The sequence below is a fragment of the Otolemur garnettii genome, unplaced genomic scaffold, assembly GCF_000181295.1.
Source record: "Otolemur garnettii isolate 467f Iridium unplaced genomic scaffold, OtoGar3 scaffold00056, whole genome shotgun sequence".
Lineage (NCBI taxonomy): Eukaryota > Metazoa > Chordata > Mammalia > Primates > Galagidae > Otolemur > Otolemur garnettii.
In genome coordinates, this window is record NW_003852451.1 from 1,912,963 (window position 1) to 1,926,125 (window position 13,163).

The window sequence follows — 13,163 nt, forward strand, 5'->3', positions numbered from 1 at the left end:
TCTGCTGAGCACACCTGCTCTCTGTCTCTCTGTCCTGATCCCGGCTCTGTGCTCCCCTCTGCTGAGCACACCTGCTCTCTGTCTCTCTGTCCTGACCCTGGCTCTGTGCTCCCCTCTGCTGAGCACACCTGCTTTCTTTCTCTCTGCCCCGACCCTGGCTCTGTGTTCCCCTCCACGTTAGCACACCTGTCCTCTGTGGCCGTGGCTGGTGCCCCAGGAAGGAGCTGGGTGGCTGTGAGCACAGTGTGCGTGTGGATGGTTTAGAGGAACCATGGGGACCCAGAGGGCCTACTTGGCAGCCAAGGGGTGTATGCCAGGATACAGGAGAAAAAGGTGTGTGCCAGGAAAAGCCAGATTAAGGCTTTTGCTCCAAACCAGCCTGGTTTCCCTGAAGGGGACAGGGGACCTGAGAGGTTTCCTGGGGCATTGTGTGGGCTTCGTCTGGGGCTACATTAGCTACCTGTCATGCTGTTTCACCATGATAAACATTTAGATGTTGCCACCGAGTAGTCAAAAGGTGAGACCATAGCAGCTGAGATGGAGTGCTCACTCTGCTTCAGAAGGTTACATGACAAGAAGGGTCCTGCATGCCCGCTGGTTAAGAGAGTCCGCTCTGCAGGGAGGCCCCACACTGGGGTCCATGGAGGTTCTGCCTGGCAGCACCGTTGGGATTATTCCTCAGACCTCCGACTCCCTGTCCAGCTCTTCTTCACTCTTCCCTGGCTTATTTCCAGCCCAGAGAAAGCCGAGGAGAAGTGAAGACACAGCTCACAGCACTGCAGTTCCTGCTCCAGCAGAAACATCAAAGATAAATATTTATGCAGGCAAAGAACAGCAAAGTGAAGCTGATGGGTGCGGAGAGGTCAGCTGGGTCCACCCGACCAGCTCATGCTGGGCGCTCCCTGTGGACCAAGCATTAAAGATGCTGATTAATGCTGATGCAAGACAGCCTTCTGCATGTAGTGTGCAGGTCGAGCCTACCGCAGCAACCGCAGTGCCAGGAGCGCTGCACAGTCCTTGTCACCTTCGTGAATGGAGGTTCTCCAAAGCTGCTGCCTGATGTGTGAGGCTCCCCAGGACAATGGTGGAGAGCAAGTGTGACCAAGGGCCACCGCCCTGAAGCTCAGCAGGACCCAGGTCAGACCTCACTGTACCTCTCTGACCTCCAGCTCATCCTCTGGGATGGCTGGGTGGATAAGGATTCTGCTCCCACCTCTCAGAAAACAGACATAAGGGACTTCTGATGTTTAGCTTGGAGAAGATAGAGAAAGGACGTGCAGGGAATCTCAGAGCTGATTCCAGAGTTAACTATGAAAGAAGGAGCAGTGTCAGCTGGTGGGGGAGCCGGAGGGCAGATCTTGTGAGAACCAAGAAGCAGACATTGCAGGGAGATTTCACCTTCACACACACAAAAGGAACTTTTCCTGAATGGCAGCTGCTTCTAAATAGATAACTCTCATTGTGAGTGGTGGGAAATCTCTCCACCAGATCCCAGCAGAGCCACCAAGGTGGTGCTTGACAAACACCCCGAGAGTTCACGGGGTTCTGGTGAGGGAGCCACTGGACCCTTCCAGCATGTTCTCATCTCCCTGGGCTTTCTTCTGGTCCTAACTGAAGGCAGACTGGGGACAGGGGCACGGTCTTTCTTGTACCCCCACACACCGGAGCACCACCCACCTCACTCAAGTGAATAAATGAATGGAAAACAGCCCTTATCAGGCTGTGTAGGTTAAGAACAGAGGTGTAGGTTCCAGGCTGCCCTGGACTTGAATTTAGCCCCATTGATGACCGGACACCAGGTCTTGCCATGGTACCTCTCTGCACCTTACCCCTGCAACGTGCTTGGTCCAATATAACTGCCCACCTTATTAGGACTGAATGACATATTCTAAGGAAAGCCCCTAAGTCAGAGCCAGGAGTGAAATTTAATGAATATTGTGATTACTTTTGATTCAGTTTTGTAAATGTCTTGTAAGCCGTCCATTTCCTCTAGCCGGCAGCAGTGGCCCTATGCAGAGTGAACCCTCTGCCCGGGCACTGTTGCTCCTGCCGTCCTGACACCTGTAAGGTGCTGAAGGAGGGTGACCACATGCACACGGGAGTAATGGGGACATGAAGGGGACGAGAGGCAGCCTTGCCACTTCCTAAGTCCTTTTCCTATTCAGTTAGAATCCAGTCTCTGAAATTCTTCCACTACTTTTTCCTGAAAAATCTGATATGGTTCAGATTCATCTGGTTCTATTGTTTGCTTTATCTCCTAACCTGTAGTGTCCGCTACACGCACCATTCACTGGAATGTAACCCAACCCTTGGGGATCTGGGCCTCCCATGGGGAACACCACCGTCAAAGCTTGCGGTCCCACCAGACGCTGAGGGGACGGCTGACTGGGTTTCGGTATGAATGCAGTGGGTAATTTCTGGCAGTGGGTCACCTGCTGATTAACCACTCTTAAGTAGCTTTCTCCCTGGGCTGCACTGGGCACCTACTGGCCTCCTGAAGCAGAGCAGAGGTGGACAGAGTGAATGGTGACTGTTGAGTGATCCGCTGGATGGTGAGTGCCCTGCATTCACCGCCAGGGAAGCTGGGAGTGAAACTTAGTAAAACTGTTTTTTTTTTTTGTTCCTTTTGAAGCAGAAATGCAGCATAAGAGCCTTATTCATGCAGGAAAGAGGACCAGCCAGGAAGAAAAACACGAAATGTGGAGGGAGAACACGGCAGTTTGCAGAACTCACAGGGTGGGAGTTGCTGCCCAGTGCGTCCACTCTGTGCAGGGCTCCCAGCAGGCCCGGTGGCCGTAGCTCAGCCCTGGGCTCACTACTCACCTGATTGGCAACTTGGACTTTGTCCTTAGTTAATTCAGAATAGGAGTGAACTGGGCAGACCAAGCTGGCCTTTTGCTTTCTGACTCAGCCTCTGCTAGTGGGTCCCCGGGGCTGTAGCCCCCTCAGCAGGGTTCAACCTTCATCATTTGTGTCAGAAGCTCAGCCTGTGGGTTTGGGCTCTGGGCCACTGTCAGTTTCTCTTCATAGCAGTGGTTTCTAGGTGGACTGCTGATGCACTTGGCTTCCCCCATGCTCAATGAGCGCTCTGCTAACACCCTCCTTGCCTCAAGCTGCGTTCTTAGTCCATCATGGCCTCTGGTGAACAACTGTGAAGAGTCATGTACTTTTGGAAAAGAATCCCGAAGGGAAAGAGTGGCCTTTCCGTTTTTCCTGGTCTGGGCAATGAGGGCCTTCTGCTCCTGGTTGACTGCCTGGGGAACGGCCTGTCTCAAGTCTCTGCAGTGAGAGCCTATTGACCAGCAGATCCCGTACTCAGGGTCCCAAGGGGGAGGAAAAGGCAGGAGGGCCCTGGAGGGTCAGCAGGCCGTGTAGTGACAGTACAGGTACCCCCAGACCAGGTGAGTGTGAGTGTCCCACACCTCAAGGGCTGTCCATGGTTTTTCCCACCCCTTCGGCCCCCTCCTGGGTCGCAGCTCAGGACTAAGAGTGCTAAGGGTGGGCTGGGGGCTCCTGAGCAGGGGTCCTGTACCTCTGGGGGCCTGGTTTCCAGCCTGCTGTGACTATGTGGTAAGGCAGTGTCAGGAGGCCAGGGAAGGGCTAATCCAAGACCCCCTCTGCCTTTGGGGGTGCAGGGGTGGGGCAACAGGAGAGGGCATGGCCAGACACTCACCAGGTTCTCTGGGGTTCCACCCTGGCCCCTGGAGTGTACCACATGCCTCTACCATCATGGGGTCGAGGCCACTAGAAGGCTCCTCCTCCTTCAGGTGGGGTGTGCCCCTGAGGAGAACAGGAACTCAGGAGCTGTCTGGCTTACCGTGAGGACTGTGTCTGGACTGTGTCTGGACTGTAATGGGGCCAAGTATCCTCAGAAGGCAGGAGCTCCCACTTATCAAGGATACCAGGTAATCCGAGGCTGTGAGCTGGTGCTCTCTGTAGGAGAAGGGACTCACGGTTTACTAGGTCTCCTGCACATACCCCGAGTCTATATGGGAGGCCATATCCACCAGCCAGTTGGTCTGAGGCTGATAAGTGAGGCTGGATTTGCTATCTGGGCAGCCGCCTCTGGTCAGCCTCCAGGGTCAAGGGTCAGAGGGACCCAAGCAGCTCACACAGGTCCCTGCACTCTTCAAACACCCCAGTGTCCTTCGTGGCAACTGGCCAGCCTGGTTGGATGGGAAAGGCAGCTATGCTAGGTGGGGTAAGTGCCCCAGGGTCAGGACTGACAGCTCTGTGGGGCTCTAAGCCCAGCAAGAGACAGAGGAAGAAGAAATGCTGCCTTTGGTCCCAGGTCCCAGCTTATCACACTCGGGGGGCCCCGACACCATGGACTCCATAGGGGAGCAGCCCAGGCTGTTCCCAGTGCCAGGATGTCCATGTCTGACCCTGCTCTTCACTCTGGGCCTGCACCCCTGCTGCCTGGCTGATCATTCCATGCCACTGGGCAATCAGAGAGGCTTTATAGTGCTTTCTTGAATGTGTGCCGTTTTGGGAGACGGCGGCCTGAGACTAGAGCTTCCTCCTCTCCAACTGAGCTCAGGTCCCTCCCACCCTCCCTGTTTGAAGCAGTCAGGTCAGCAAGGGCCTAGGAGGTGGCGGCCTGGTGCTGGGCCTGGTGCCTGATTCGGTTGGGCCTGCTGCTGTGTTTGGAAACTACCTGGAAGGGTGCTTGTCCCTGATGTGAGGCCACCTTCCTCAGCTGCCATCAGCCCTGGGAACCTGCAGAGCACACTGCTGGCTGGGGAGGCAGCCCCTCACCTGTCTGCCTGGGCTCCGCTCACTCCTCTACCTGTCCCCTCCCCTTGTCCTCTGCTCACTCCTCCACCTGTCCCCTCCCTTGTCCCCCGAGGTTGGTGTCCATACCTCCGTCAGCTCCGCATCCCCTCCAGTTCTGTGTCCAGCACATGCTTTAAAAACATTGCTGCCGGGCTGAGTAGGTGCCTGCAGAAAGGAAGCAGCGGGGAGCACACACCCTGGGTGACGTCTTCCTGGCAGGCAATAAGCAGAAACGTGACATTCTAGGGAAAGACAGCTCAGAAAACAGCAGGAAGGGACAGTACCAGGGAGAATGACCAGAGTGTTATTCAGGGACAGCCACCCTGCCCCAAAGGCTGTGTCTAGTCATCCAGTCTGCAGCCGTAAAGCTGGCTTGACCTAAACATTCAGGGGAAGAAAAATGTCATCTAACGCTGCTCCGGGAGGTTGGTGGGCAGGTCAGGGAAGAGGGCAGGGTGCGCTGGCCTCGGGCAGGGCATGCTGGGAAGAAATAACAAACCAGAGCTGGAGCCTGGCCCGCAGCCAGGCTGAGATAAACAATTGTTTTCAAAGTAAACAAGCTTCTGCCCTCATGGCAGAAGCCACTTAGATCTTCTGCTCTGCTAAGCAACACACAGCAGGGCCCTGAGGGTGGCTGGGCGGATGTTTAAATGTCACCCGAGCTGCTGGGCATGAGACTCCGGCCACACGTCTTTCTTCCGTTAGATCAAAGAGGTTTGTGGAAAGGGTCAGAAAGACCCAGCAAAGGGGAACCAAGAGTCCCTGCACTCCCCAGGCTCTGTCCCATTGCCACCTGGCCATTTCAACAAGAGGCACAGGGACAGTGCTGCCGGGGCAGGACATGCTCCCCAGCACATGGTGCAGACCGGAGAGGCCGGTATCGGACAGAGAAAGGAAGGAAGCTGGGCGTCAAACAGGACGTGCCGACTCAGCTTCCCAGAGGGGCTGGCCGAAACTGGCAGCTCCACGGAGGTTGAGCACAAAGGCCTCCGAGGGCAGGGCGGGAGCTGTGGTCATGGGACCCTGGTGTGCAGAGCCCCACGTGGCGGGGGCGGCAGAGGTGGGGAGGGGCTGGACAGAGAAACCAGGCTGACTCGGGGTCAGGGGGTGTGTTTACTGTGGAACACTGGCCATCTCACCTGTTTGCTGTGTAGGGAAGGTCACTGATGGTCACCACCATCTGCAGAACTTTCCGTGTCCTGAATTGAAACTGTCCCCATGAACGCCAGCCCCGTCCCTCTGGTCCCTGCTACCCTTCTACTTCCTGTTTCTATGAGTGTGACAACTCGAGGGACAGCCTCTGTGGGGACACCTGCCCTGTGAAGGGACGCCTGTCCTGCCTGTCCTTTGGTCATGGCTTATCCCCTAGCCTGGTGCCCACTCTGCTGCTCGCACTAGAGCTTCCTTCCTTCTGGGACTGAACAGAGGCCACTGTACAGACATTCCAGTGGGATTTGATCAGCGCAAAGCTCTGTAAGAAGTGGGTCTGGCTGTTTTTGTTTATTTTCTCAACAGTCTCGGGTGGCCCTGTGTCTAACCTTCGTTGAAAATACACACAAAATAACACAATATGGAAATGATACCTTGTGTTTCCAATGTGGAAGAGCAGGGGTACACTGGGGAGTCCTCAGCCACACTGTCACCACTGAAGGGCCCTCCCAGGCTCTGTTTCTGTGACGGGGAGGCCAGGCCAGGCCCTGAACAGGTGCTGCCCCAGCATGTCTGTCCCCCTCTCTGAGCTGAGCTGGGGGAGGGAGAGATGGCCTGGTGTGAGTGGCACAGGCATAGGCAAAGGGCACTCTGCCTCTGCCCCCACATGCTCACCAGGACACTCTGACACCAGAGTCCCCAGCAACACCAGGGTGCCTGTAATTTAACTCAGGCTTGACACCTCTACTAAACTGATGCCAGAGCCCATGGGGGTGGGAGTCTGAGTTCCACAATCTTGTCCCCCACTCTGGTTCAGTCACAGGCCTTTGGCTGTGATCTGTGCTTCTGGCCAACTGGCTGTAAACCAGGGCTGTCACATGTTTTCCTCAGGTTTGATCTGCGGGAGCTTAGAGAACTTGCGGAGACACTCCACTTACATTTCCCTGTTTACACGAGGATCATGGATGAACAGCTGGGGGAAGGATGCTTGGGGCAGGGCCGGGAGGAAGGGCACATCTCTGTGCCCAGTGACCCCGAAGCTGTGCTCATGTGGGTTTCGGTGCAGCTGATGACATCATTGGCTATGGGTGATTGACCCACCCCCAACCCCTCCTCCTCCTTGTGGTCACCCAGGGAGAGGGACATGGTCATGCAGACAGCACATGGTGCGTGCCTACCAGGTGCCCAGCCTGTGTGGCCTCAGGGTAGGTGTGGTGAGGCTGTTGCTGCCCATTTTATGGCTGAGGCAAAGAGAGGTTAAGCCAGTTGCCCAATGTTACACAGCTCATGGGAAACCCTTCAAATCCTAGGATTTAAACCCTGGTGATCAGGGGTGGCAGGTAGCAGGTGGATCACGAGCCAAAGCTAGTAATATATTTTGTGCATCTTGAAGGAAACAAGTTTTAGAGGAAAGGTTAGTCCTTTTTTTCTCAGACGTGTGTGCCAGCTGTCAGCTGGGCCTTCTGACAAACTTCAGGTAGTATTTAAACCAAGACCTCACTATCTTTGCAGTGCCCGCTGGCACCTGTGTGGGAGGCTGTACCCCTGAGGGAAAAGCAGTTGAAGAGCCACGGAGAGGCTTCCTTCCAGGGCCGGTACCAAAATCACACAAAAACATGGCCCAACAGACAGCTCCACACGTGGGTTTGGGAGTCGGGGAGGGGTGAGGTGACAGTGGCGGTGTCTGTCCTGAAGGCTCTTGCTCATTCACAAAGGAAATGGTAGCAGCACCCCTCAGACCCAGACTGTCACAATGGGAATGGCAGGTGCACTCTCAGGCCTGCCACTTCCCTGCTACAGACACATGCTCTGCCTCTACAGGCCATCAGGCAGTCTGAGCAGGCCTGGTCCCCTCCCCAGACACACACATGCTCATAAACAAACAGTTGCACGCATGTGCAGACATGCACACATGTAAACACACGAGCGCATGTGCATGTGAACACACACACAGGCATACACATACATGCCCACACGACACATGCACATACAGCACATACACATATAACATGTGCACATACCACATGTGCATGCAGGATATGTGCACACATGACATGTGCACAAAAGACAGGTGCACACACAACACACGCACACAGGACAGGTGCACACACAACAGGTGCACACACAACACATGCACACAGGACGGGGCACACAGGACACATGCACATAGGACAGGTGCACACATGACAGGTGCACATAGGACAGGTGCACATATGACAGGTGCACACATAGGGCCTGCGCCCCAGCTCCTGTCCTTGCCTCTGGGACGGGCTGGCTGGCACCCCTGCTCCGCTCACACCATGTCACAGGCCTATCCCCCACTTTCTACCAGGGGTTCTCTTTTCAGAATAAGCACTGAGTTGTCCTTGGTCCTCACTCTGTGATCTGGGAGAAAGTTGCACCCGAGCCTCCTCAGTGACCGTTTCCTGGCTCCTGTTTATCTGAGACTCACCTGGGATCTCCTTTTATATTCACAAGGGCCTGGGGCTGCTGGGGGCCACATTGCCCCTGTTTGCAAGGTGGGCTCTGAGTCCCAGTGCTGTCTTCTCTGTAGTTGTGGGGGGTGGAGGGGTTCCAGTTTGCAGGTGGTGGGTTGTCCTCTGGGGCCTCATGGGAATGTGGCTGTCAGTCAGGCAGCTGGAGAGGGTCTGGCTTTATGCTCTTTCAGGAAGGGACCACAAAGGAGAGGGGCCAGCCCAGGACCTTCGAGCTGGCCAAAACACCAGCCACTGATCTAGAAAGGGTGCTGGGCCCCAGGGTGGGGCTGTTCACTTTGACGCCGGGCCCTCCTCTGTGGGTGTCACAAACACTGCCATTGCCTGGCTTGGCTCTAGCAGGATCTAACAGGTGATTCTTGACGTCTTTCACGCCAGATTTTCCATGTGTCAGACCGAGATAGGGAGAGATCTTTGACTGTCTTTTTATTCTCCCATCTGATGTGCTCCCACAGACAGCTGACAGCAGAAAGGTGAAGAGTGGGGAGGGCACAGTCCACTCGGCGTTTGTGCACCTGCCGCCTTTGGAGGTGTGGCAGGTTTCTGGGTGAGGATGAGGTGTGGGGAGGGCAGCATTGGGCCCAAGGAGGGAGAGGAGTGCTTGGTGCATCCCAGGGCGGCATCTGCTCCATGGACCTGCAGTTTTAGACTGAAAGGGCAGAGTGTGACTGTGACAATTTCACGTTAAGAGCAAGTATTTCTCCCTATCTTCCAAACCCCAGCAGCGAGCAAGAGCTATCCAGGAGTAGTGCTTTCTTCTCCTGTGAAATTCAGCTTTGCACCAGGGCACTGCTAAGAGGCTAAGAGCCAGAATTTGGGTACAGCAACCTTCAAAACATAGTCAGAAGAGGTACAAGGCTGTAGGAGAGGCCCAGCCCATGGGAAGCTGGGGAGGTGACTGAGAAGTGGCCTGGGGGAGGTGTCAGGAAGCCCAACTTAGCGGCCACAGTGGGCACTGTTGACTTGAGTGTGGGTCTCAACTGGACTGGAGCCCTGGCCGCCCAGCTGGGTCAGGACAACTTGCTTCTTTGATTGTGGTTTTATATGCCTGATGTCCACCACGTGACAAGAAGCCAAGAGGACAGCCAGATGAGAGAATGAGGGTGGGATGAACTGGGGCCACAGCAGGAAGAAAAGTGTGCTGGAGTGACACTCATGGGGACCGGCGGATGCTGGCTTAGTTCCACCTTTCTCAGATCCAGCGCAAAAAGAGCAGTGGCTGGTACCCTGTTTATGGTGTTTGTGTAATAAAAATTAGCAACCAGAGACAGGCCTCAGTCGTTGTCAGTTAGAAGAGCAGAGGAGACGTGCCTGCAAGTCCTTGCACCTGTGGGAATCTTCCTCTCAGGGCTCTGGAAGGCACAGCCTTTGGTGAGAGGCTGAGCACAGAGGCTGGACAGAGGTGGCCACTGAGAGGTAGTACCCCTTGTCCTTCCTGTGACTGCTCGGGAGACTTATCCATGGGGACGATACAGCTGGGAAATTACTTGTCTTTGTCAGCCTCAGGCCTGGGCAGACTCCAGCCAGGGCTCCAGGGAAGTGGGAGCGTTGAGGAGACGAGGCCAGGTATGCAGCCAGGTCTAGAGCACACTGACCACAAGCCAAGAGAGCCACAGAGTGGATGACTGAGGCTGCTGTGGTGTAATTTGTGCTGTTGTCACTGAGCACCACAGGCTGGGTAACTGAAAATGAGTAGAAGTGTGTTTGGCTGATGGTTCTAGAGTTTGGGAGTCCAAGGGCACAGTGTCAGCACCTGCCCAGCCATCTGGTGTGGGAATAAGGAGAGAAAAACTGGGGACCCAACATACCCTCTTGCCAGGAGCCCTGGGCTGCAATAACCAGCCCTCTCCCGGAGGACGGCATCCATACACCAGCCATGGCTCTGGTCCCCTCTACAGGACACCTCTTCACATTGGCTCAGAGACAATTAAATGACAGCATGTGCTCTGGAGGGACAGCCAAACCACAGCAGAGGTCGCAGCACTTCCCATGTGGATGCTCTTCACTGACCAGCCAGGGTGTGAGACTCACTCGGGCCCCTGTGCTGCAGAGAAGGGGGAGAGGCACCTCCTGGGACTTCGGGGACAGGAGCTCGCCCTGTCCTCTTGACGCACACCTTCCTTTGCTCTTTCATTTGCTCATGTTTGTCACATGTCTATGTGGACCTGAGACTCCCCTGGCCCAGTGCCGAGCTGGGGCTGCAGGATTCCTGCTGTCATGGAACGTCAGTGCTGGTGGGAAGGCAGGAGGGAAGTGCTTCCCTGGACGGACGTTGGTGTGCGGCTGACACAGAGATGATCTGGACCACGGGGATGGGGGGCCCTCTGGGCCCAGACCTGCTGGGACAGCTGGGGGCCATATGGGGCGATCACAGTGGAGAGGGCTGTGGTGCCTGGGTGCGGCGGGGACAGCTGACCTGGCTGCTGTGGTATGTGAGGGAGAGAGGTGAGGGAAAGGCTTATTGCAAGGGCAGTGGGAAGGCTCTGGGAGGACCTGACCTGTGCTACAAGTCTCTGGCTGCTGCATGGTGGACGCACTGCGGTAGAAGAGCCGTGACAGACAGTGCGGCCCTCGGGTAGGCAAGGCGGGAGCTCAGACCAAGGTGGTGGGGGGTGCGACTGGGGGGTGGGACCTAGGGCGGCTTGTGCCGTAGGTTTGATGCTGAGGTGCAGGGGACCCAGCCCTGTGCCCCACTGGAGCAGGAACCAGAGCTCTACACAGACACCCCGTTGGGAGGCATCCAGGATGGGGTACAGGGTCAGGAAAGGCCTGGCGTGGGGTGCAGATGGGGAGGCATCGGCCTGATGGTGCTCAGCCTGGGGACATGGTGGAGGATGTGAGCGGGCAGAGCACAAGCTGTGACAACCCCACCTGGGAAGCATGAGGAGGAGGTTGAGCATTTGAGGCCATTTCCTGTGGACAGACCTTCACAGACGGACACAGCTGCTCTGTAACAGCAGACAGATGGTCATGACATTGGGCTCTAAAGTTGCCAGGTCACCCCCTGATTTTAGATTGTCGTATGTGCCACGTAACAAAACATCAGGGCATGTAATCTCATCCTTTGGAAATGTGGTCATGACTTTAGGGTCTTTGAATAGTCCCTTTAGAAAGGCCCTTTTTTTGTTCTAAAACCAACAGATCTCTCTCCCTGACAGTGCAGGTCACTGTACCAACACCCCATGGAGGTGGTGTTGGAGCCTCCAAAGTCACTAACTGAAGTCCTCCCCCCCTAAGGTGATAGTATCAGGATATGGGACCCTTGGGTGGTGATTGGAGGATTAGTGCCCTACAAAAGAGACCCAGTGAGCGTCCCCTCCCCTTCCACCAGGTGAGGACTCAGTGGAGACACCATCTGTGAACCAAGAATCAAGCCTTCACCGGACGCCAACTCTGCTGGTACCTTCATCTTGGATTTCCAGCCTCGACCCTGTGGAGTTTGGTGACAGCGGCGTGAGATGACAAGAAGCATATTTTACATTGTAAGTGACAGAGAGGGAAAAGCCTAGCTTGAAAATACAGGGAGTTCTGCAGAGACTCAGAACCATGTAACTCCCAGTCACTGGGGTTGACACCAGTTCCCTCCACCCTCCCACTTTCTAGCGCCTGGACTAGATCAGACACTTTGTCTCCTGACTCGCACTGCTAGCCGCTGGTGGCAGCATGATGAAAATTACTTACAGACGTTACTGTGACTTCGACATCCACGTCTCCAGCTGGACGGCGGCTCCTTGGGCGCTGCTTGTACCATGTTTACCTTTGACTCCCGACACACAGTGGGGACTTTATAAACATTGTGAACACCACGCCCCAACTCATCAACTGCTTCTAACAGGATTTTCTTTCAAAAACACAGACTTCTTTTCATCCTCACCTTGAAGGTTGCTATTACTGAATTATCACAAATTCCCATGAGACCATCCAACAACCAGAGGAATTATTTGAAAACATTGTATCCATCTGGTGAGTTTTCAGGTTACATAGACAGCATATTTCCCTAAAACCTCGCTCTAACCCAGCATTTCATTTGGAGCTATTTTTCAGCATGGCACCTGAAGTCACTTTTCCGCCTCTGAGTTGGGTGATTCCGAGCTTCCATTATCTTCAGGCTCAGGTGGGATAATTTGTCTGCTTGGTGGTTTGAGAGTGGGTCCCACTTTGCCCTGCGCTCTCTCTGCTGAGTGCCGGACTGACCCATCTCTGTCCTCCCCCCACGTGGCAGGGCCCATCAGGGTATGGGCTTGCTCCTGGTGAGCAAGTTACAGGAATCAGAGCAGTTGTAGGAAAAACTAAACTCCGCAAGAAGGAGCCACACACAGAAGAGGTCCCTCCCCGTACCATGGAGCTGGGACGCAGAGGGTTTATTTTTTTATTTTATTTTTTTTTTTATTAAATCACAGCTGTGTACATTAATGCAGTCATGGGGTACAGTGTGTTTTTGAGACACATCAGAGCCAATCTCCACAAGTACTCTGAGCTTGACAGGAAATTGGCAAACATAATTCCTGGCCGGGTGAGAGGACGAGTTCAGGACAGCACTGACGGGGCCACTGGCCGGGCAAGAGGATGAGTCCAGGATAGCACTGACGGGGCCACTGGCCGGGCGAGAGGATGAGTCCAGGATAGCACTGATGGGGCCACTGGCCGAGCGAGAGGACGAGCCCAGGACAGCACTGACGGGGCCACTGGCCGGGCGAGAGGACGAGCCCAGGACAGCACTGACGGGGCCACTGGCCGGGCGAG

General features: G+C 55.2%; 2 long non-coding RNA genes across 5 annotated transcripts in view; one reads left to right on the plus strand and one right to left on the minus strand.

The window, feature by feature from the left end:
* LOC111726187 overlaps positions 1-5,267 on the minus strand; it is a 6,117-nt gene extending 850 nt beyond the window's left edge. The window contains exons 1-3 of one of the 4 annotated variants that reach the window (XR_002774026.1): positions 4,864-5,267; positions 3,818-3,933; positions 72-902 (exon numbers count right to left, since the gene is read on the minus strand). This is a non-coding gene — a long non-coding RNA (uncharacterized LOC111726187). Of the gene's footprint in view, positions 1-14; positions 3,934-4,863 lie in introns of all 4 variants that reach the window. The other 3 variants (XR_002774027.1, XR_002774025.1, XR_002774028.1) reach the window with 3 other exon arrangements.
* Positions 3,834-13,163, plus strand: part of LOC111726188 — a 13,607-nt gene continuing 4,277 nt past the window's right edge. Inside the window, exons 1-2 of the long non-coding RNA XR_002774029.1 lie at positions 3,834-3,905; positions 11,752-11,902. This is a non-coding gene — a long non-coding RNA (uncharacterized LOC111726188). The remainder of the gene's footprint in view (positions 3,906-11,751; positions 11,903-13,163) is intronic.